At 47.5% G+C, this 23,203-nt stretch overlaps 1 long non-coding RNA gene and 1 pseudogene across 1 annotated transcript in view; one reads left to right on the top strand and one right to left on the bottom strand.

The window, feature by feature from the left end:
• Positions 1–18,852, top strand: part of LOC140216364 (uncharacterized) — a 41,480-nt gene extending 22,628 nt beyond the window's left edge. The window contains exons 2-3 of the long non-coding RNA XR_011893012.1: positions 16,734–16,990; positions 18,617–18,852. This is a non-coding gene — a long non-coding RNA (uncharacterized lncRNA). The remainder of the gene's footprint in view (positions 1–16,733; positions 16,991–18,616) is intronic.
• Positions 13,445–14,311, bottom strand: LOC126543190 (uncharacterized; annotated as a pseudogene).
• Positions 18,853–23,203: the final 4,351 nt, after the last annotated feature.

The following is a 23,203-nucleotide window of genomic DNA, read 5'->3' as shown; positions in this document are numbered from 1 at the left end:
AAAGGAAACGAAAAAGAAAAAAATGGCAGGCTTTTAACTACCGTCTTCCGTCTCGGTCGCTTCCACGACGAGGAAAGAGAGAAGGTGGCGCGTGTCACCTTCGGCTTCTCTTGCGGTCGGTTGTATTTCTCTGTGTGAGATGATGCGCCGAGGCATCAATTAGGGGCGCGTGGCTTCTGTCAGTATTACCTACGCCAGTAAAGCGCACGCTCACTCATCAGGCCAAGTCATCACCACAAGAAATTCTTCGCTGTGGTAGACAGTGCCAGCAGAGTCGCGCTCTCTCTCTTTTTCGCCCTCTCCGCTACTGAGTCACCACTGATACAGACACACTGTGATGTTTCACCATTAAACCTGTGGGCATGGTACATTCTGCCAGCCTAGGCTCACGCTGCTCTGACTGTGCTTCGGTTAACGATTGACAGGGCGTGCCCTGGTGTCGTTTTCTTTTCGTTTATATAAAGTAACACAGCACCATTGTAGGAATATGTACCTGCATCCTGTATTGACGCAGTCGCCGGCGTTTCTGTCTCCTCTTCGCAGTTTGTGTAACAGCCCATCGAATAACTTCAAACAAGCAGCATTTCATATTGCGCACAGGGCAGAAAGTACTTGCGCAGGCGCACTGGTAGGTTATGAAAGAGACACATTATGAACAAGGTAAAATCCACAAAGAAATTTCCTCAATACAGTTACAGAAAAGAACTCATTACAACAAACGTGAAGCTCGTATAGTTGACCTTATTAGCGTGCGTAGTAAAGATTTCTTTTGACGTCATAAGACGTCATTTCAAAGTGTCCCTTCACAATATTTTCGTATATTGATGTAAAATAGGCGAGAGAAGGAAACGGCGGTATATCAACTATGTGCTGAGAACCCGCATCTGCATCGTCTTCTTTTCCTTCTTCCGCGTCCTCCTTATAATCTTTTCCTCCTTTCACAGCGATAGCCTCAACTGTGCATGAACACTGCCCGACCATCTGAGGCCATTTCCTCAACATATGCCACGTGAAATCTCACTTGAACGTTTTATCACCAGTATTTCAAGCAGCCTTTGGTTTCATGCTAGCGACACTCGGTTGCATCGTAGTTGCGGCTACAAATATCACAATTGCGTAGGTCGCATCCCTTGGTTTCACGCTAGCGACACTCGGTTGCATCGTAGTTGCAGCTATCAGTATCGCTGTTACGATTCATTGTGATGTGCTTAACCATGTCGTGATTGACAACAGGCTACATATGCCAATATGTTGATAAAGGAATGGAGATGGCACCATACGGAACCAGTTATGACAAGGTGACATTGCGCTATAATACCAAACAGCAGCAGCTGCTGCTGTTGCCGCCGCCACCGCCACCGCCGCCACAAGACCGCGTCGTAGGTGTGGTGGCGGTGACCCTGGCGTCGGTGACCCACTTAAGCCTCTTGACAGTTGCGACTGCCCGTGACCCCCCCCCCCCCCCCCCTGCCCCAATGAAAAGTATTGCAGAAATTGCAGCGCTTACATTTTTACTGACGCGCAAGTGCAGAGGGAACCTAGATAGAATGGTAGAGAGCAGGGGGGAGGAGGTAAACAATGGGTAGAACTGACGCAGTCGGAAACTAGTGAAACGAGTGAACTGCCTCTTACAACTCATTCCTCGCACGAGGATAGGGAAAAGGTGACGTGAGAAGGATGGAAACGCTACTGCTATTGACACGACAGTGGTTGCGGGAAAACGGGACAAACTTAAGTTCAATATACGGTACGGCACGTTGCTTCTATTTATGACAAATAAACGGCATGCAGATATCTCAAGCGGGCAACTTACGCTAGGTTGTGCAGATGTAGAGCTGCATTAAAGCGCACGGCAGGGTCTAGGCGACACTACGGAAGCGCTAACGCGTTCAATCAACACTTCCGCACCCGCCACGGTAGCTTTGTGGCCGTGGCATTGCTTGAGGTCGAGGTCACGGATTTGATCCCAAACGCGGTAGTTGCATTTCGACAGGTGCGAAATCAAAACCATCACCCGTGCACTTAGATTTAGCGACACGTTAAAAGAACACGCTGGCGCCGAAAATAATCCAAAGTCCGCCACTACGGCGTGCCTCGTGATCCGATTATGGTTTTCGCACGTACGGCCCCATAGCTCAACTAAGGTTTAATGCTTCTGCCACTATGCGATGTGTAACGTGAGGCCATGACAGTGTTCGACCTTGTCAGAGGTTATGAAATATGTCGGAAAACAATGCCTCAAGCAAACACCTCTCTCTGTGTGTTCTGTGTACTACGCAAACAGCAGCGGTGCACGCACGGCGACGTTTAACATCAACTCACCACTCTTGCGTTGGACTAAACGTGGAAGAAATTGAACTTTCACCGTCAACATCACCGCTAGTTATCGTCGATCAAAACAACCAGAATCGAAAGCTTCGCTTACATCGATTCCTGCAGCGCGTGGGAGCCACATAATTTATTATCATTATTATTATTATTATTATTATTATTATTATTATTATTATTATTATTATTAGTCGCACAAGTCCTCGTGGACTTAGGCCCGTTTCTTTGTTTTGCTTTTGGATGTGTGTCAATAAATATTATTATTATTACTATTATTATTATAGTCGCAGCTACAAATATCACCATTGCAATAGGTCACCTGCAAAACATTGCTTAGCCAACATGCCTTTTTCATTAGTGAACTACCGGACTTCAGTTCATTTAAAACAGAATTTCCGTGCAGTCCTGATAAAGATTTTACCGCTGTCAGAGTTATTATTCGAAGTTTACGTAAATACTGGGGCGAATTTAAATTTCTGCCTAAACTGGCAGCTAGCTTTGTGGACGTTATTGTGATAACAGAAATCGATGTTTCCCAGGCTTGCCTTGGTACGTTTACCTTGCAGGGCTTTTCCACACATTGCAGGGCTTTTCCGCACTTTTCCGCACTTACCAGGTATTGCGCTCTTTGTAAACGACAACTGTGAAGTTTCTTCTGATGATGTATCTTTTGTACATGCTGAATCTAGGATGGTCAAACTTTGTAAGGGGTCACTTTCTTTCCATATCTTATTGCTTTATAGACCACCCTCATGCAGCTCAGTGGACCAATTCTGCTTGATCGGAGGCTTGAATATCAATATTTTATGCGCTGAAAAAGTGACTGTTTGCGATTATTTATCTACGTTGTCCGCTTATGGTCTGGAATGTACAATTAGCGCTCCTACGTACTAGAGCGGCATTATTTAATAATAGCCTAGTGCAATCCTCTTTAGGTCACATAGCTGTCAGAGCTCCCAGCTGTTTATTTTCGTCGTGTACTATTCTACAAAGGTTCGCCGACCACTACTTTCTAGCATGCCGTCTTGTATTACCGGTCGCGTACGGAACACCGTTGGTCGAAACTGCATCTGGCGGGCGCAAATGCCTTGTCCCTATTGTTAATCAATCCAAGATTGATAATCGTATCGGTTCGTTTGACTGGGCATCTTTACCAAAGAAGATCCGTTGGGCAAAGTGTATGAAAGGTTCTGTACGCAACTGAAAAATCGTTACTTACGTTGGACATGGCTGATAGCTAAGGCGTTAAGAAAGGGTCACTGCTGGATGAACACGGAAATTTCTGCTTGCGTTTCGTATCCAGACTGTTGACCAGAGACGCCGTGAAGTCAAGTAGTATTTATTCGGACAGCAACATGAACAAAACAGACAGCAACGATTCAGTGGCTTCGCCTTATAAAGGGAGCATGGATGCAGTCGAGGCATGCGATTGGCTGACGATACAACAGCACATGTGAACAATGACCGCGTGCATCAGATACGCGGCGCACAGTGACAAGGGAATACGCGTGATAAACGTTGCACAGATACAACACTTCCCCTTGTTACGTTTCGCCTACAACGCGCGGTAATGCCGGCGCGGATGCAACGGACGCCGGGGCTTTGTTCAAAGCGGCGGACATTTTGGCCCGTTCAACGCCGCCGCAACGCTTCCCCGCCAAGCGTGTCCAGGCGTGTTTCAGTGCCACGTGTCTTCGTGTGTGCGTGTGTGTGTGTGTGCCCTCGCTTGTCAAAGCGCGGCAGCCGGGGAGCGGAGTTCCCCGAATGAGGAGCCTGGAGGTCTCTCGGCTCAACCGTTCGCGCCGTCGTGTGGGCGGGTTGGCGATGCGTCACTGCACTCGGTTCAGCAGGTCTCTCGGCTCGACCGTGCGCGCCGTCGTGGGCTCATGCTCCGCCGTCCCGTGACCTTCATCCCGTGACCTTCCCTTTTGGACCGCGACGCCGAGAGTATAAGAGCAGCTGCCCCCGGACGCCAGGAGAGAGGCTCCGATTTGTACTGTTGAGTTACGTGCTCTCCCGTCTCTCCACTTCGGTCGAACTGACCGGCCGCTCTTTTGCTATGTTAGAATAAACAAGTTGTTCTGTTACCAGTCTTCTCATGCTTTGCCGGGACCTTCGGATGCTTCCAGTGCCCCAGGCCGCCAGGCCAACGCTACCCTTGGGGCTTGCGACCCATAGGCAATAACGGGCGTCAACACCGAGACCCCAACAAATCGTGCCAGCGGTGCGATTCTATCAACTGATTGCCAGCGGTGAGATCGCGACAACGGAGGCCAGCAGCGAAGAGATGCGGTTGACTGTATGCTGAGCAGCACAACGACCATCCGGGAGCAGTGCAACGAGCCCTGTGTGATGACTGGTTGCCTGCAGTGGAACGACTGCGCTGAAGTCTTGGCTGCAAGGTTTGGTGAGTGCGGGACTTTCTTCTTCTGAGTTTTGCCAGGCTTTTGTTAGTGTTAGAAACAGAGCTGGTAATTGTGGTTGTCGTTGCTACCGGGTTAGTTTGCGGCAAGACAATAGTAGGCAGTAGAGAAAGCAGCATTCAGAGCAGCCATGGATTTGAAGTCGTTGCGCAAACCGAAATTGCTGGAGCTTGCAAGAGAGTTGGGTCTGGATGTCTCAGACAAACTCAGAAAACCAGAACTGCTAAGGGCTATTCTTGAGTTAGAAGCTGAGGATGACGAGCTGTCGGAATGCCTTGAGACCATTGAGGAGAGGGAGCGTGAACTTAAAGAACAGAAAGAGAAAGATGAGCGTGAACTTAAAGAGCAAAAAGAGAAACAGGAGCGCGAACTAAAAGAACAAAAAGAGAAAGAAAAAGAAGAGCGCGACCGTCAACACGCTTTGGAAATGAAGCGTCTCGAGTTAGAGATGGAACGCGCTCGTAATGGAAGTCAGGCACACGGTGCAGGAGAACGAGTATTGTTCAAAATGACTGACCTGATGCGGCCGTTTAAGCTTGGAGAGGACATTGGTTTGTTCCTGGTTAACTTTGAGCGAACGTGCGAGAAGCAGGGGTTCTCTCGGGAAACGTGGCCACAGCGCTTGCTCACTTTGCTACCCGGCGAGGCGGCCGACGTAGTCGCTCGCTTGGAGAGAGAGGAGGCAGAGGATTTCGACAAAGTGAAATCGAGTCTGCTAAAAAAGTACCGGCTGTCAGCGGAGGCGTTCCGTCGGAAGTTTCGGGAAAATGAGAAAGGCAAAAGTGAGTCATATACAGAGTTTGCCTACAGGCTTATGTCAAACATGCAGGAGTGGCTCAAAGAAGAGAAAGCGTTTGGTGACCACGAGAAAGTTCTGCAGTGTTTCGGGCTAGAACAGTTTTATAGTCGGTTACCTGAGAACGTGCGGTACTGGGTCTTGGATAGGCCAGACGTTAGTACGGTGGCTAGAGCCGCTGAGTTAGCCGAGGAGTTTGTGACGCGTCGGGCTCGCGGAGCTAAGGACGGTCAAAAGGGTGAATTCGGCTCCAAGTTTGAGAGGCCGAAGTTCACACCCATGAGAGCAAAGGGGGATACACGTAGTGCGGAGGCGAGTGAAAGCAGTCCGACCGAACGTAAGGAGACGGCGGCAACCGAAGCCGAACGCAGAAAGCGGTTCGAGACGAGGCAAGCGCGCGTTTGTTATACGTGCCAGAAGCCGGGTCACTTTTCGGCGCAGTGTCCAGAAACAAAAACAAAAGTCGTGTTTTTGTCTTTATGCAGCACTGACGAGAACATGAAGCTTCTCGAGCCTTACATGCGAGACCTCCTCGTGAACGGGAAAGAGTGCCGAGTGCTTCGCGATTCCGCAGCTACAATGGATGTAGTTCACCCCTCTTACGTAGAACCCGATATGTTCACGGGCGAGTGCGCATGGATCAAGCAAGCAGTGGAAGCTCATAGCGTGTGTCTGCCGGTAGCAAAAGTGCTTATTGAAGGACCTTTCGGAGCACTTGAGACGGAGGCCGCAGTGTCATCTATGCTGCCCCCCCAGTACCCGTACCTATTTTCGAACAGGTCCGATCACCTCCTGCGCGAGAAGGGGCTTTTGTTTGGTGAGGCTAGCGTTCAGGCCTTAACCAGATCGAAGGTTCGGGAGCTCGCTGCAAAGGCGGTAGTTGCGGGGCCGACGTTGTTGAACGATGAAAAAGGGTCAGAGGCGCAGCAAGCTGGTATTCAGAGCACGCCCGAACTGAATAAAATTGAGCCTGTAGCGTTAAAGGCACCAGATACTGGAGAGGAAAATCCCGACACGGGAAAGTCAGAAGAGCTGTCTCCAGATTTGCTCATCGCGCCTACGTCAGACGGACTTAACAGGTTGCTAAAAGTCAACCGGTCGGCTTTGATAGCCGAGCAAAGGAAGGATGGCAGCCTAGAAAACATACGCTGCATTATCAAGGAAGGTATCGCCAAGAAAAATGCTCGCTTTGTGGAAAGAGGTGGGGTCCTGTACCGGAAGTATCTAGACCGCAGGGGAGTGGAGTTCGATCAGCTGATCGTGCCTCAATGCTATCGTCAGGATCTGTTGCGCTTGTCGCATGGGGGTTCGTGGTCCGGACACCTAGGAGTTAAGAAAACTAAGGACCGTCTCTTGCAAGAGTACTATTGGCCAGGGTGTTTTCGGGACGCAGACCACTTTGTGAAGACATGCGACACCTGTCAGCGGGTGGGCAAGCCAGGGGACAAATCGAGGGCGCCGTTGAAGTTGGTACCTATCATTACGGAGCCTTTTAGACGGCTCGTTATTGATACAGTGGGACCTCTGCCGGTAACAGCCACGGGGTACCGACACATTTTGACTGTGATCTGCCCAGCGACAAAGTTCCCTGAAGCAGTGCCGCTTAAAGAACTCAGCTCAGTTGAGATAGTCAATGCACTGCTGTCCATATTTGCGCGAGTTGGTTTTCCTGCAGAAATCCAGTCAGATCAGGGTAAAGTGTTTACTAGCGCTTTGACGACAGCCTTTCTCGAAAGGTGCGGGGTAAGGCTGTTACACAGCTCAGTGCACCACCCCCAGTCGAATTCCGTTGAGAAGCTCCACTCCGTCATGAAGCGCGTGTTGAGAGCATTGTGTTTTGAACATCAAACTGACTGGGAGCTGTGTCTGCCTGGAGTGATGTTTGCATTAAGAACCGCGCCGCATGCGGCTACGGGGTTTTCGCCAGCTGAGCGGGTGTACGGTCGCTCGCTGCGATCTCCGCTTCGCATGCTTCGAGAATCATGGGAAGGCAGGGGCGACGACCCAGTCGTGGTAGAGTACGTGCTTAAGCTCCTCGAACGCTTAAGAAGGGCACAGGAGTTGTCAGGTGAAGCAATGGCAGAGGCCCAGCAGAGGGCCAAGGTTTATTATGATCGGACAGCCAGGGCCCGTCGTTTTGAGGTGGGCGATGAGGTCATGATATTGCGCACATCGCTAAAGAACAAACTCGACGTGCAGTGGGAGGGCCCAGCACGGATTGTTCAAAAACTGTCGGACGTTAACTACGTGGTGAGTCTGCCAGGAAAGCGGAAAGCACAGCAAGTTTACCACTGTAATCTGCTCAAACCCTATAAGCAACGGGAAGCAGTGGTGTGCATGATGGTAAACGTGCCCGAAGAGCTTCCGGTCGAGCTTCCGGGACTAGGCTCAGTGACGAACAGGAAAGACACCGATCAAGTCATTAGTGACTTAATAAGTAAAGCATCGCTGTCGCCTGAGCAGAAAACCGAACTACACCAGCTCTTACAAGAGTTTCAAGGTCTGTTCTCTGAGAGGCCTGGTAGGACTTCTGTCCTTACTCATGACATAGAACTTACCTCCCCAGAGCCAGTACGATCCAAGGCGTACCGGGTGTCACCCCGCCAGAGCGATATTATGGAGGCTGAGGTAACGAAAATGCTACAGCTCGGTGTTATTGAAGCGGGTGAGAGTGATTATACCTCCCCTTTGATTTTAGTTGAGGTACCGGGCAAGGAACCTCGTCCTTGCGTCGACTACCGCAGGCTTAATTCCATCACTAAGGATCAAATTTATCCGATCCCTAACATCGAGGAGCGCCTTGAGAGAGTGAGTAGCGCTCAGTTTATTTCCACCCTAGATCTTGTCAGGGGTTATTGGCAGGTTCCACTTACAGAAGAGGCTAGTAGGTATGCGGCGTTCATTTCACCAATGGGGACATTCCGTCCTAAAGTTTTGAGTTTTGGTTTGAAGAACGCGCCATACTGCTTTTCAAGCCTCATGGATAAAGTGTTGCGGGGACAGCAAGAATTCGCTTTACCGTATCTAGACGACGTAGCGATATTCTCCGCATCCTGGCCTGAGCATATGGCGCACTTGCGGGCAGTGCTAACCCGCCTGCGCGATGCGGGCTTGACAGTCAAGGCTCCCAAGTGCCAGTTAGCACAGGCCGAGGTTGTCTACCTCGGACACGTGATTGGTCGGGGTCGTCGCCGCCCCTCTGAAATAAAGGTGGCCGCTGTGCGAGACTTCCCGCAACCGCGCACGAAGACCGATATTCGGTCGTTCTTAGGTGTCGCCGGCTACTATCAGAGGTACATCCCCAGGTACTCTGATATCGCGGCTCCCTTGACGGATGCTCTAAGAAAGACAGAGCCGCAAACAGTCGTCTGGGATGAGATAAAGGAAAGAGCTTTTAGCGCCCTAAAGAGCGCCCTAACAAGCCAGCCTGTGCTACGATCGCCCGACTACACAAAAGGGTTCGTTGTTCAGTGTGATGCTAGTGAGCGAGGCATGGGCGTTGTACTGTGCCAACGGGAAAATGGAGAAGTAGAACACCCCGTCCTGTATGCTAGTCGTAAGCTGACGAGTCGTGAGCAGGCGTATAGCGCCACCGAGAAAGAGTGTGCGTGTATCGTGTGGGCCGTTCAGAAATTGTCATGTTACCTAGCCGGCTCGAGGTTTATCATTGAAACGGATCACTGCCCTCTCCAATGGCTGCAGACCATCTCTCCCAAAAATGGCCGCCTCCTGCGCTGGAGCCTCGCTTTGCAACAATATTCCTTTGAGGTGCGTTACAAAAAGGGGAGTCTCAACGGTAACGCCGATGGCTTAAGTCGAAGCCCCTAACGTGGGAATCAGCCTCAAAATTGCTTGTTACTGATGTTTTTCTTCCTGAGGCAGGATTTTTTTTAACCTATTGCTTTTGTATAGTGTTTCAAAGTGATGATGTGCTTTCTAGTGCAATTTTCCGATTTGTGGACGCGTTCTGAGTGCTGCTAAACTACTGTAAGGAACTAGGCAGCAGTATAAAAGGGGAAAGAGCCTGGCAGGGCTTAGTGAGGTTTGTGCCGTGCTTGCTGACTGAGCGGTTGACTTTCAGGCGTAGTTCTAACGCTTGCCGGAAACGAGAACAAAAATGTCAACTCTCCCGAAGTCACTTTGCAGTGTCCTGTGTGCACCTGAACGTGAGAACGAGGCCTTCTCGGTGCGCTGCGCTCAAGAAACGCCAAAGGACGCCCGACTTCGGTTATGAGCATCATTGAGCGACATCCCTCCGGACAGCGGATGCAGTCCCCTGACCATCGGGATCTCCTTCCCCCGGCGGGGCGGTCTGTTACGTTTCGCCTACAACGCGCGGTAATGCCGGCGCGGATGCAACGGACGCCGGGGCTTTGTTCAAAGCGGCGGACATTTTGGCCCGTTCAACGCCGCCGCAACGCTTCCCCGCCAAGCGTGTCCAGGCGTGTTTCAGTGCCACGTGTCTTCGTGTGTGCGTGTGTGTGTGTGTGTGCCCTCGCTTGTCAAAGCGCGGCAGCCGGGGAGCGGAGTTCCCCGAATGAGGAGCCTGGAGGTCTCTCGGCTCAACCGTTCGCGCCGTCGTGTGGGCGGGTTGGCGATGCGTCACTGCACTCGGTTCAGCAGGTCTCTCGGCTCGACCGTGCGCGCCGTCGTGGGCTCATGCTCCGCCGTCCCGTGACCTTCATCCCGTGACCTTCCCTTTTGGACCGCGACGCCGAGAGTATAAGAGCAGCTGCCCCCGGACGCCAGGAGAGAGGCTCCGATTTGTACTGTTGAGTTACGTGCTCTCCCGTCTCTCCACTTCGGTCGAACTGACCGGCCGCTCTTTTGCTATGTTAGAATAAACAAGTTGTTCTGTTACCAGTCTTCTCATGCTTTGCCGGGACCTTCGGATGCTTCCAGTGCCCCAGGCCGCCAGGCCAACGCTACCCTTGGGGCTTGCGACCCATAGGCAATAACGGGCGTCAACACCGAGACCCCAACAAATCGTGCCAGCGGTGCGATTCTATCACCCTCCAACAAGGTCAGAATCTGTCATACGATCCGGCTTCCGCTTATCACGAGCACTGTGCCTGGGTAGCACAGGTGAACCGGCATCGTTCTGTTCTGACGTTGATGCACTTTGGGCTCCACGTGAGAGTGGGCCACCATCACTCCGATCCAACACTGGCCGGTTTGAGGCGGATGCAAGGACACTTTCACTTTCAAGCAGTTCACTTGCATGTGGCAGAGGTACATCATTTTCTTTCACAACACTACCAGGCTTTACACAAGAATGTCGCAAATGGTCCGCGTGCACAAACCGCGTCTGTCCATCCACAACCACAAGGTATGTCATTGCCGATTTCACATCCACAATTTTGCCTGGACGCCATTTCACCTCTTCCCCACGTACTGAACGCACAAACACTCTATCCCCAACAGAAAACACTGGGTGAACTCCTCCTCTTGTTTGCACTACGTACATTATCAGATTTGGCATTTATTGCATCCTGCAGATCTGGTTTCAATAACGACAACCTTGTGCGCAACTTCCTCCTCACAAAGAGTTCAGCTGGTGTTTGGCCGGTGAATGTATGCGGCGTTGTTCTATAAGCGAACAGAAAATTATCAATTCTGTGCTGCAGTGACCTGTAACTTTTATTCCTCTGGTCTTCCAGCAATTGCTTCAACAGCGACTGCTTTACTGTTTGAACAGCACGTTCGGCCGAACCGTTGGACTGAGGATGATATGGCGGAGTAAGCGTGTGCCTAACCCCGTTTGACAATAGGAAGTCCTTAAACTCTTGCACGAAACTGCGGCCCGTTATCAGTGACTACCTCTTTCGGTAGGCCATGACTTGCGAACAACGAGCGCACTGTTTCGATCGTGCATTGCGCGGTCGTTGACGTCGCGACTTATTTCCAACCATTTGGAATAGGAATCTACAGCTAAAAGGAACATCTTTTTTTCTTTTCCAGCAAAGTCTAGATGTATCCTCTCCCAACTGTTTGTGCACCACTTCCAAGATGAAAGCGGCGCTAGTGGCACCACAGATTTTGTGCTTTGACAAATTTCACACTGCTTTGCAGTTTGTTCCAAGCAGTTGTCCATCTTTGGCCACCGAACCATTGACGTTGCAAGAGCTTTCATCTTTGTAATGCCAATGTGTTGCTCATGCAACAAACACATAACTTCACTTTGAAGCGAATGTGGTATCACGACTCTGTTGTTCCACACCACACAACCACAATCCACTGAAAGTTCAAATCGCCTCACGAAGAAAGGCTGATAATGAGCGTCCACAGCACGCGGCCATCCGTGCCATACCATTTCACGAACAGCGCTCAGAACTGGATCTTTCACAGTTTCACGCTCGATATCTTTCGCAGTTATGGGGAGTTTATTGAAAGGCGAAAAATAAAAGATTTCTTCTGCCTCGTCACCGGCGTCCGGCAGTGGAAGGAGTGATAAACCATCTGCATTGGCTATCTTTGTTCCTGGTCTGTGCAAAATACGAAAGCTGTAGTTAGCAAGAAAAATTCCCCAGCGGTGCACTCGAGCTGCAGCTACTGCATTTGTGTGGTGCTTAGCCTCAAATATGACTGTTAGCGACTGGTGATCAGTGATTACACTGAAAGTACGCCCGTACAGATATTTATGAAATTTCTTCACTCCAAAAACAACTGCAAGCGCTTCTTTTTCCACTTGCGCGTAGTTACGCTCAGCAGGAGTCATCGTCCGCGATGCAAACGCGATCGGTCGCTCTACGCCCTCAACCACGTGCGACAGCACTGCGCCTAAGCCGTAAGCAGAAGCGTCACATGTCAGCTGTATTTCCTTCGTTACATCATACAGTTCCGAAACCATGTCATCACTGATCAAATTCTTACAGCGACTGAAACATGCGTCACATTGGCTTGACCATTTCCATGTGCTGCCCTTGCGCAACAGTTGGTGGAGAGGTTCTAGCACATTTGCTAGGTCAGGCAAAAATTTGGCGTAGTAGTTTACTAGGCCCAAAAATGCCTTTAGCTGAGTCACATTACTTGGTTTTGGCGCTTCTCGAATCGCCTTTACTTTTTCTGCTGCTGGGTGTACGCCATGCTTGTCTAGCTCGTGCCCCAAGTAACAAACATTTTCTTGGAAAAATTTGCATTTCCCGGCGTTTACACGAATGCCGTGCTTACTAAGCGCTTGTAGCACTTGCTGGGAACGGTCATAGCACTCTCCACGTGTTCGCGCAAAGCATATGGTACTGGTCTCGCCTTACAAAAAGTTGGATGCACATCGGTTTTCATTCGTATACTACCAGTGAATCCTTTGATAGAACCATAGCCTGGCTCAAACACATCACCGTACAACTGTTTCAACTTCTTTTCAGCTTCCGCTGCTACCATCTGCCTGCCCTCCTGTACGTTATCCACGTCACGTTGCAACTGCTGAACAGCATTTTGCAAGTCAACTTTTAGTGTAGTCATCCAATCGCGACCTAAAAGCGTCGGCATACGGCTTCATTTTCTTGCTTCGCAACTATCAGAGGCAGATTGTAGCTTCGGTTCCGATAAGATACATTGACGTTTGCTACGCCTTTCACTTTGAGTGCAGTGCCATTATACACTCCTAGACGCACGTCGTCTTTGGAACATGGATAGTTTGGAAAATTTTCATCAAAGTCTCTTTCAGACATCATGGTCACAGCTGCTCCCGTGTCTAGTTCCATCGGAATCTCCTTGCAGTTTACTTTTACTTTAAGCACAATAGGCGGAGAGCTATGAACTTGGTTAGTCGTACTAACAGTAAGCAAGTCTGTTGACAGCAAGGTCTCAACTTCGTGCACGACCTTTGTTTTGCACATTTTCGCTACATGCCCTGGCTTCGAGCATTTGAAGCAGGTACTTTTGAGAAAAGGACAACTCACTGGCGCGTGCAGTCCGCCGCACTTATAACAGGCGCGAACAATGCCTTTCCCACTTTGCTTCCTTGGACCGTTTTGGGAGCACGCTGCTCGTTGCTAGCGGTCTTCGTCGCATGTCGCCTGCCTTGCGTGGTGGGCTCCCGATGCCAGTAAACGTCCGCAGGACTGGCGGTTGACCCCTCCGGTAGCATTTCTCGGGTGTCTTTCTGGGCCGTTTCCAAGGCGGTGGCAATTTTGCATACTCGCTCCCAGGCGACTTCGTCGTCTTACAGGGCAAGAAGACGGCATCGAATCGAATCCGTCCCGATTCCAGCAATCAGCCGATCCCGGAGCGCTTCTTCCAAAAAGCTTCCAAACGAGCACGTTGCAGCCAGTCTTTTCAGCTCAACGATGAACTGTTTTAGGCTTTCATCCGGCTCTTGCTTTCGCTGGTAAAAGTGATACCGTTCGGTAACCACTGACCGTTTTGGAGCATAGTGCTTTCGGAGAGCTTCTGTAGCTTCTTCGTACTTGACTTCCGTTGGTTTCTTCGGCAGCAGCAGGCTACGCAGAGTCACGTAAGCCTTTTCACCCAGGATTGTTAAGAAGACTTGCAACTTCTTACTTGCGTCTATTCCATTGGCGGTTGCATACAGGTCGAACCTTACCAGGTAGACTTCGATATTGCCAGAGTCTGGGCAGAACTCGGCCAAGGATCCCAGGGTGGTGGTCATCACTGATGTCCTCGCTTGCCGTGGCGTCGTTGCAGTTTCCTCAGGCTTGGTCATTGCCTCTGCCCGAATGATCCCATCCTCGTCGCCATGTTGACCAGAGACGCCGTGAAGTCAAGTAGTATTTATTCGGACAGCAACATGAACAAAACAGACAGCAACGATTCAGTGGCTTCGCCTTATAAAGGGAGCATGGATGCAGTCGAGGCATGCGATTGGCTGACGATACAACAGCACATGTGAACAATGACCGCATGCATCAGATAAGCGGCGCACATTTACAAGGGAATACGCGTGATAAACGTTGCACAGATACAACAGAGACACTTTGTGGAAATGCTGCAGAAGAAATCCCACAAACCAAGCACTGCGCTTAGAATAAAAGTCTGCAAGAAATAGAGTTGTTGCTCTTCTGCGTGGTGCCAAACGCTGTTACTTTCTCTATACATTCCAACAATCTTCAAATAATGTAAGCAAAACTTGGCCTTTGGTAAATCATCTCAGAGGAGTGAGTTCCAGAAAGCGGTCAGTTTTTGGTGCTTTTCAGCAATCTCCCACAGCAGTGGCTGTTGCTTTCAACAGGCACTTTGTTAAAGCGTCCTAAAGAGCGGTCTATCCATCCACTAACACTTGGTCGTTAGGGCAATGCGTATCTGCGTCAGCTTTTATTCCGAGAATTTGGAGGGTGATCTGAAAGAAACTGTTTACAGTTTCCATCCTAACAATTCCACTGGATATGATAGAATACCTTTACGCACCATCAGAAGATATTTCAATTTGCTGTCAGATATTATCTTGCATATGCTGAATGCTTTTTTGGAAAGTGATGAAATCACAGTGTGCCTAAAAACTGCAGGTGTTTTACCACTACATAAGTCAGGGAAAAAAGATAGTCTTGAAAACTATTGGCCAATTTCTATATTGCCGGTTATTGCTCCGGTCTTAGAAAAACTTCTTTTTTACACTATGTCTTCTTTTCTTAAAAAATTTTCCATCCTAACTGATCGACAGTTTGGCTTTGTTTCAGGGCACGGTACTGTGGCACTGCTTGAGGAATTTTCAGATGAACTGTTCTCGGCATTCGATCAGAATCTTTTCACGTGTGCGCTGTTCTTAGATGTAGCTAAAGCATTTGAATCCCTGAACCATCAAATCTTGTTGAGTAAACCGGATTTTTCAGGATTACGTGGGCCTTTTTATAAAATTTTCAAGACTTACTTGAGCAACAGACTTCAAGTGGTCGCTACCGATGATAAGGGCGTTATTAGTTCTAAGATGGCGTTGAAATCTGGAGTTCCTCAAGGGTCCATATTAGCGCCATTGTTGTTTAATATCTTTGTCAATGACTTTCCTTTGGCAATTTCCAAATGTTCCGTGTTCCAGTATGCGGACAACACTGTGTTACTGGCAAAACACCTTTTTTACAAAATGACCACTGAAATGTTGCTAAATGACGTGTACAAGCAATGCTTTGGTTCACTAATAATAGAATTGTTGTTAATACCCAAAAAACACTACTTGTTTGTTTTCGCTCTCCACTCAAGACTGCGGTAATTAACATGCCTCTGTACTTCCATAAGAAAGACTGTTTCTTGTAAATGTGCGCCTACCCCATACGTGGATTGTGTGAAATATCTCGGAATCTATTTCGATAGTAACCTATCGTGGCAACATCACTTATCACATGTTTGTTCTAAACTGAGGTCAGTAGCTTGGCGGTTGTTTAATATCAAAAGTTTTGCACCCTTGTCTGTAAAAAAGATTATTGTACATGCACTGGGTTACAGTGTGTTGGGATACGGTATCACAGTCTTCGGATTCTGTTCGAATCCACGGAGATGCAGGGCTGACAGGACAATAACAGCTCCAAATATCTTCCGTGAACTTGGTCTAGCAGACTTTCATTCGTTCCTTATAGAAACTGTTGTCCTCAAACATCTTTGCGATTCCCCATTCAAACAAAAAAGTGTCGCCACAAGAGAACATAGAAAACACGTCCGGTATTTAGTTCTTCGTTCAGCCTCAAGGTATGGGGCCGCCAGATGCTGTGCATATGTGCCGGACACATTTAACAAATCACCAGATGAAATTTTTCATGCGACATCAAAAAGTACGCTGAAAGATATTAAGGCAGCGTTGGTAAAATTAACCTCCAGAACGTTTTTTGCATCATAATATCTACTTCAACTTCCTTCGTTTTAAGTAGTGTAAACAAGTGCTATCTTGTTCTTCTCCATCTTTTTCTTTCATTTTTTATTCTGCACGTCTCATCAATTTATGTATATTTTTTTTTCTTTTGCGCCATGTGTATCATTTTCATAGGCACGGTCCTACAAGCCAACTGAGGCTTAGACCTGCCTGTTTGTTGTTTGCTGTTTTTGATGGCAATAAACATTATTATTATTATTATTATTATTATTAGTAGTAGTAGTAGTAGTAGTAGTAGTAGTAGTAGTAGTAGTAGTAGTAGTAGTAGTAGTAGTAGTAGTAGAAGTAGTAGTAGTGGTAGTAGTAGTAGTATTGCAGTCGGCGGCGAACTCTTGCTGACCACTTAGGAGAATTGCTTTCTTTTAAACAGGTGCAGGATTGTATCGCCACCGATCTGCTAAGAGCAGTATGAGGGCCCCAGGATCAATCGGTCGGCGATGTGCGAAAGCTGCCCCTGACTACAAGGACGCGTCATTCATTGAATTAACTGCTGTCTGTGAATCCAACCGAAGCGTGGCGCCTGGGATCGTCCGTTCAAGGATAAAAGACGCCCCCTTAGCATATGTGTTCCGCTGTCGGCGGCAAACTCTTGCTCGAGACTTACCAGAACTGCTTTGTTTTAAACAGGTGAGCTTTTGTTCCCTAGAGCGTATATGTTCACCGCTGGCGCTGACTGCGGCCATGATTGATGCTAATCACTGATAATTGTTTTTTGCCTCGCCATGACATCGATCTGTCCAGTGTGTTCAAATCGGCTTCCAAATGATGGCAGAATCTTGTGTGGAATGCGGGAATTGCCTTCACATGGGGAAAGCAGGCTCGGGTGTTCCTAAAAGTACATTTTGATCAGTGCGATCCTCAAAAGGGGAGATTTGGAAATGCAGGTACTGTAGAGCCTCTACGGGCGACCCTAGTTTGGGGCCACTTCGCAACTCGAATACATCTGCAGAAGCCGATGACCGTGGTTCTCAATTAGGTTCTTTTCGGGAACAATTACAGGGACTCTTTTGCCCCTTAAAGAAAATATAGAAGAGTCATTTGCACTAAAGACGAGAATTGGTGAGGTGCTAGCGTTGAAGGAAACTGTACTTCAGATGGAAAGCTCTGTGCAGTGCCTGGCAACAGGGTATGACACTGTCTTTAATCAGACTAAAGAATCGGATGCAGCCATAAACGGTCTTGAAATCCAAGTAAGCTCACTAATAGAAACCTTAAGAAGGCAATCTGATGAAATAGTTTATTTCGTGCTGAGCGCAACAAGGACGAGCAGAACTGCAGACTTTCGAATTTCGAACTCTATGGACTTCCTTCCATCTTCCTCAGGGGAAACCCAGCGTGCTGTCATAGTAGGATTTGCAGAGAAGCTAGCCTTGGCAGAATGCAACACTCAGGATGTTGTTGCGGCTAAGGAACTACCATGCAGAAAGGATAAAGTACCATCTTTACTAATTCGGTTCTCTCACCCGTTAGTACGGGATACTTGACTGGCAGCACGTCGCAAACTGCGTTACTTGCAACAGAAAAAACCGCGCCTCATGATGTACCAAAACGAAAATTTAACTGAGACTAGCAAAGAATTATTCCGGAGAGCTCGTTCCAAAGGCAAAGAAAGCTTCTATAAGTATGTGTGGGTTAAGAATGGTAAGATTTCTGCTCGAAAAGTCGCTGACATTGATAATATGGCTTACAATATGACAGTAAACTTTCACTACCTCCCAGATTTTTGTTCTCTTCCAACAGTCATTGACGTCACTGATAACCCGTCCTTTTCAGTCGTCCATGCTAACTGAGAAGTATAAGGAAACATTGGAATCAGTTTCTTGTCGATGCCACTAATATTTAGAGCTTTGTAGGTGCTTTCGTGCTTACAGAAATTAACACTCAAGATGATATGCTGTTCCAATTCCGCCTACCCAACTTTGAAGAGTATTTATAACCAGAACAAGTAGACTAGGCGGGGGAATAGCAGTCTTCATTAAGACTCGGCTGCCAGGTCTCTTCTCCTAGCACTTATGCAGTCAAAACCAAGGAGGCCCAATATTTAGAAATATTTTATTACGTTACATCTGTCAGACTTGTCGCCCGATATGACTGGGACACACTCTGAGCACATAGTGGTTCGACCAATGCGTATAAAAGAGTTTTTAGATGCTTTCACCGAGCTGAAGCAAGGGTGTAAAAGATCCGCTTTGGTTCGCAATTGAAAAGCACACGTACAATGGGTAAATAATCGAATATTCAATGCTATTCCAGAGAAAGACGTACTTGGAAAGCGATGTCGAAAGCACCCTGAAGACGAAGCTTTGAGGAGTCTTTACCGGAGCGTACGAAACAAAGTTACAGCAGGTATGCGCAGTTCCAAAAGAAACTACCTTGGCGGACAATTTTTTTACTCGTAATAAACCAGCAAAGATGTGGTCTCTAGTGAATGAGCTTAAGGGAACCATGTCGAGCTGATATTTAGATCCGATATTGAATGCTTCTGGCACTCCGTCGCAAGCGGTGGCTAATTGTTTCAACGATTCATTTTCTTCAGTGGCGACAGATATGGTGACGCCCTTAATATGCAGAGCCTTATCGCAGCTAGTAGTTCGGTATCAGATTCGGCACTTCTGCCCTCGATGGCGGAAGACGCCTTGTTTCGATTGCTGTGTCGGCCACGAAAGAGCCGTGCTAAAGGTTTAGATGGAATATCAGCTGAACATATAATACGTAGTATCAGCGTGTTAGCAGGGCCGATTCTTTTTTATTTTAACAGCATTCTAGACATGGGTGTTTTACGCGGTGAAATGCAGAGAGTACGTGTTATTCTGATATTTAAGAGCGGATATGCGTCAAAACCTGAATAACCTGACTACTACCGCCCTATATCCGCACTTTATTTCCTATAAAAACTGTCGAAAATGCATATGCTTGAAGCCATGAACAGCTTTGTTCTTAAACATAACATACCAGCTTCCCAGTACAGCTTTGTTCTTAAGCATAACATAACAGCTTCCCAGTACAGCTTTGTTGAAGGCAGCGGTACACAGAAACGTTTTGAAACTTTATCAGATTTTTGCACGAAACTTTTGAACGAAACCACGTCGCCTTTGGACTCTTTTTGGATATAGCAAAGGCATTTGACTCAGTTAAGCACCGTATTTTATGCACCAAGCTTTACCCCTATGGCTTTCGGGGACATTTTCAGTTATATTTTATACGGTCTCAAATTGGGGGGTTTGTCTGAATGATGTATGCAACACTCTTCGGTACCTCACAGCAGGAGGGCCGCAAGGTTCAGTGGTCACCGCTTTTGTTCAACTTATATGTGTGTGAGATGGGACAGGTGATTGACACAGGCACCGTTTTTTGAATATCTGGATGACACGTTGCTTGTTTCAGGACACGTGGAATATGATAGCGCTGTTGCTCTGCTTCAAATTGACGCAGCAAACGTCATAGACTGGTGTAAAAGTCACCAAGTTAATGCCCTAAAAACGCAATTAGTCTGCTTTAGAAATCCTCGAAAAGCTCTTCATGACACTCTGCCTGTCCTATTGCTTGGTTCTGATTGTTTGAATTACGACTGCACACCGACTGAATATGTCATCATCATCATCATCATCATCATCATCAGCCTAGTTACGCCCACTGCAGGGCAAAGGCCTCTCCCATACTTCTCCAACTACCCCGGTCATGTACTAATTGTGGCCATGTTGTCCCTGCAAACGTCCTAATGTCATCCGCCCACCTAACTTTCTGCCGCCCCCTACTACGCTTCCCTTCCCTTGGAATCCAGTCCGTAACCCTTAACGACCATCGGTTATCTTCCCTCCTCATTACATGTCAGGCCCATGCCCATTTCTTTTTCTTGATTTCAACTAAGATGTCATTTACCCGCGTTTGTTCCCTCACCCAATCTGCTCTTTTCTTATCCCTTAACGTTACACCTATCATTCTTCTTTCCATGGCTCGTTGCCTCGTCCTCAATTTCAGCAGAACCCTTTTCGTAAGCCTCCAGGTTTCTGCCCCGTAGGTGAGTACTGGTAAGACACAGCTGTTATACACTTTCCTCTTGAGGGATAGTGGCAACCTGCTGTTCATGATTTGAGAATGCCTGCCAAACGCACCCCAGCCCATTCTTATTCTTCTGGTTATTTCAGTCTCATGATCCGGATCCGTGGTCACTACCTGCCCTAAGTAGATGTATTCCCTTACCACTTTCAGTGCCTCGCTACCTATCGTAAACTGCTGTTCTCTTCCGAGACTGTTAAACATTACTTTAGTTTTCTGTAGATTAATTTTCAGACCCACCCTTCTGCTTTGCCTCTCCAGGTCAGTGAGCATGCATTGCAATTGGTCTCCTGAGTTACTAAGCAAGGCAATATCATCAGCGAATCGCAAGTTGCTAAGGTATTCTCCATCAACTTTTATCCCCAATTCTTCCCACTCCAGGTCTCTGAATACCTGCTGTAAACATGCTGTGAATAGCATTGGAGATATCGTATCTCCCTGTCTGACGCCTTTCTTTATTGGGATTTTGTTGCTTTCTTTGTGGAGGATTATGGTGGCTGTGGAACCGCTATAGATAGCTTCCAGTATCTTTACATATGGCTTATCTACACCCTGATTCCGTAGTGCCTCCATGACTGCTGAGGTTTCGACTGAATCAAATGCTTTTTCGTAATCAATGAAGGCTATATATAAGGGTTGGTTATATTCCGCACATTTCTCTATCACCTGATTGATAGTGTGAATATGGTCTATTGTTGAGTAGCCTTTACGGAATCCTGCCTGGTCCTTTGGTTGACAGAAGTCTAAGGTATTCCTGATACTATTTGCGATTACCTTAGTAAATACTTTGTAGGCAACGGACAGTAAGCTGATCGGTCTATAATTTTTCAAGTCTTTGGCGTCCCCTTTCTTTTGGATTAGGATTATGTTAGCGTTCTTCCAAGATTCCGGCACGTTCGAGGTCATGAGGCATTGTGTATATAGGGCGGCCAGCCTTTCTAGGACAGTGTTCCCACCATCCTTCAACAAATCTGCTGTTACCTGATCCTCCCCAGCTGCCTTCCCCCTTTGCATAGCTCCCAAGGTGTTCTTTACCTCTTCCGGTGTTACTTGTGGGATTTCAAGTTCCTCTAGACTATTCTCTCTCACCTTATCGTCGTGGGTGTTACTGGTACTGTATAAATCTCTATAAAACTCTTCAGCCACTTGAGCTATCTCATCCATATTAGTAACGATATTGCCGGCTTTGTCTCTTTACGCACACATCTGATTCTTGCCTATTCCTAGTTTCTTCTTTACTGCTTTTAGGCTTCCTCCGTTCCTGAGAGCCTGTTCAATTCTATCCATATTATAGTTCCTTATGTCCGCTGTCTTACGCTTGTTGATTAACTTAGAAAGTTCTGCCAGTTCTATTCTAGCTGTAGGGTTAGAGGCTTTCATACATTGGCGTTTCTTGATCAGATCTTTCGTCTCCTGCGATAGCTTACTGGTTTCCTGTTTAACGGCGTTACCACCGACTTCTATTGCGCACTCCTTAATGATGCCCATAAGATTGAAGTTCATTGCTTCAACACTATGGTCCTCTTCCTGGGTTAAAGCCGAATACCTGTTCTGTAGCTTGATCCGGAATTCCTCTAGTTTCCCTCTTACCGCTAACTCATTGATTGGTTTCTTATGTACCAGTTTCTTCCGTTCCCTCCTCAAGTCAAGGCTAATTCGAGTTCTTACCATCCTATGGTCACTGCAGCGCACCTTGCCGAGCACGTCTACATCTTGTATGATGCAGGGTTCGCGCAGAGTATAAAGTCGATTTCATTTCTAATCTCACCATTCAGGCTCCTCCACGTCCACTTTCGGCTAACCCGCTTGCGGAAAAAGGTATTCATTATCCGCATATTATTCTGTTCTGCAAACTCTACTAATAACTCTCCTCTGCTATTCCTAGAGCCTATGCCATATTCCCCCACTGACTTGTCTCCGGCCTGCTTCTTGCCTACCCTGGCATTGAAATCGCCCCTCAGTATACTGTATTTTGTTTTGACTTTACCCATCGCCGATTCCACGTCTTCATAGAAGCTTTCGACTTCCTGGTCATCATGACTAGATGTAGGGGCGTAGACCTGTACAACCTTCATTTTGTACCTCTTATTAAGTTTCACAACAAGACATGCCACCCTCTCGTTAATGCTATAGAATTCCTGTATGTTACCGGCTATGTTCTTATTAATCAGGAATCCGACTCCTAGTTCTCGTCTCTCTGCTAAGCCCCGGTAGCACAGGACGTGCCCGCTTTTTAACACTGTATATGCTTCTTTTGTCCTCCTAACTTCACTGAGCCCTATTATATCCCATTTACTGCCCTCTAATTCCTCCAATAGCACTGCTAGACTAGACAGTTTTAAATATCTAGGAGTGCACTTTGACAATGGTTTATCATGGAACGTTTATATGGCTTCCATTTGTGCTAAACTTCGACGAGCTACATGATTACTTTACCACGCTCGGAGTTGTACTCCTACTAAAATAAAGAAAATGATCGTGTATGCCTTAGCATATTCACATATAAGATAGGCCATCTGCCCTTTTTTTTAATTGCAGCCGCTTGTGGAAATCCAAAGTAAACAGTTTATGCAGAATATTTTAAAAAGTGTAGCCTACAACGCAAACATTGTTATATATAAGCCATTTAGGTCTCTATAAATGTCAAACTTCGATTCAGTGTTTCTCTCTGCTGTTGTGCGGCGATATTTATAGAACGTATATTATATTCCTAATTTGTTTAATACTCTCCCCGGCTCAATACTTGAACAGCGAAGTTTATCTGGCTTAAAGAATGCCCTAAAA

This window comes from Dermacentor andersoni, chromosome 3, assembly GCF_023375885.2.
Source record: "Dermacentor andersoni chromosome 3, qqDerAnde1_hic_scaffold, whole genome shotgun sequence".
NCBI classification, from domain to species: domain Eukaryota; kingdom Metazoa; phylum Arthropoda; class Arachnida; order Ixodida; family Ixodidae; genus Dermacentor; species Dermacentor andersoni.
This window is presented reverse-complemented; position numbering and strand designations above follow the sequence as displayed.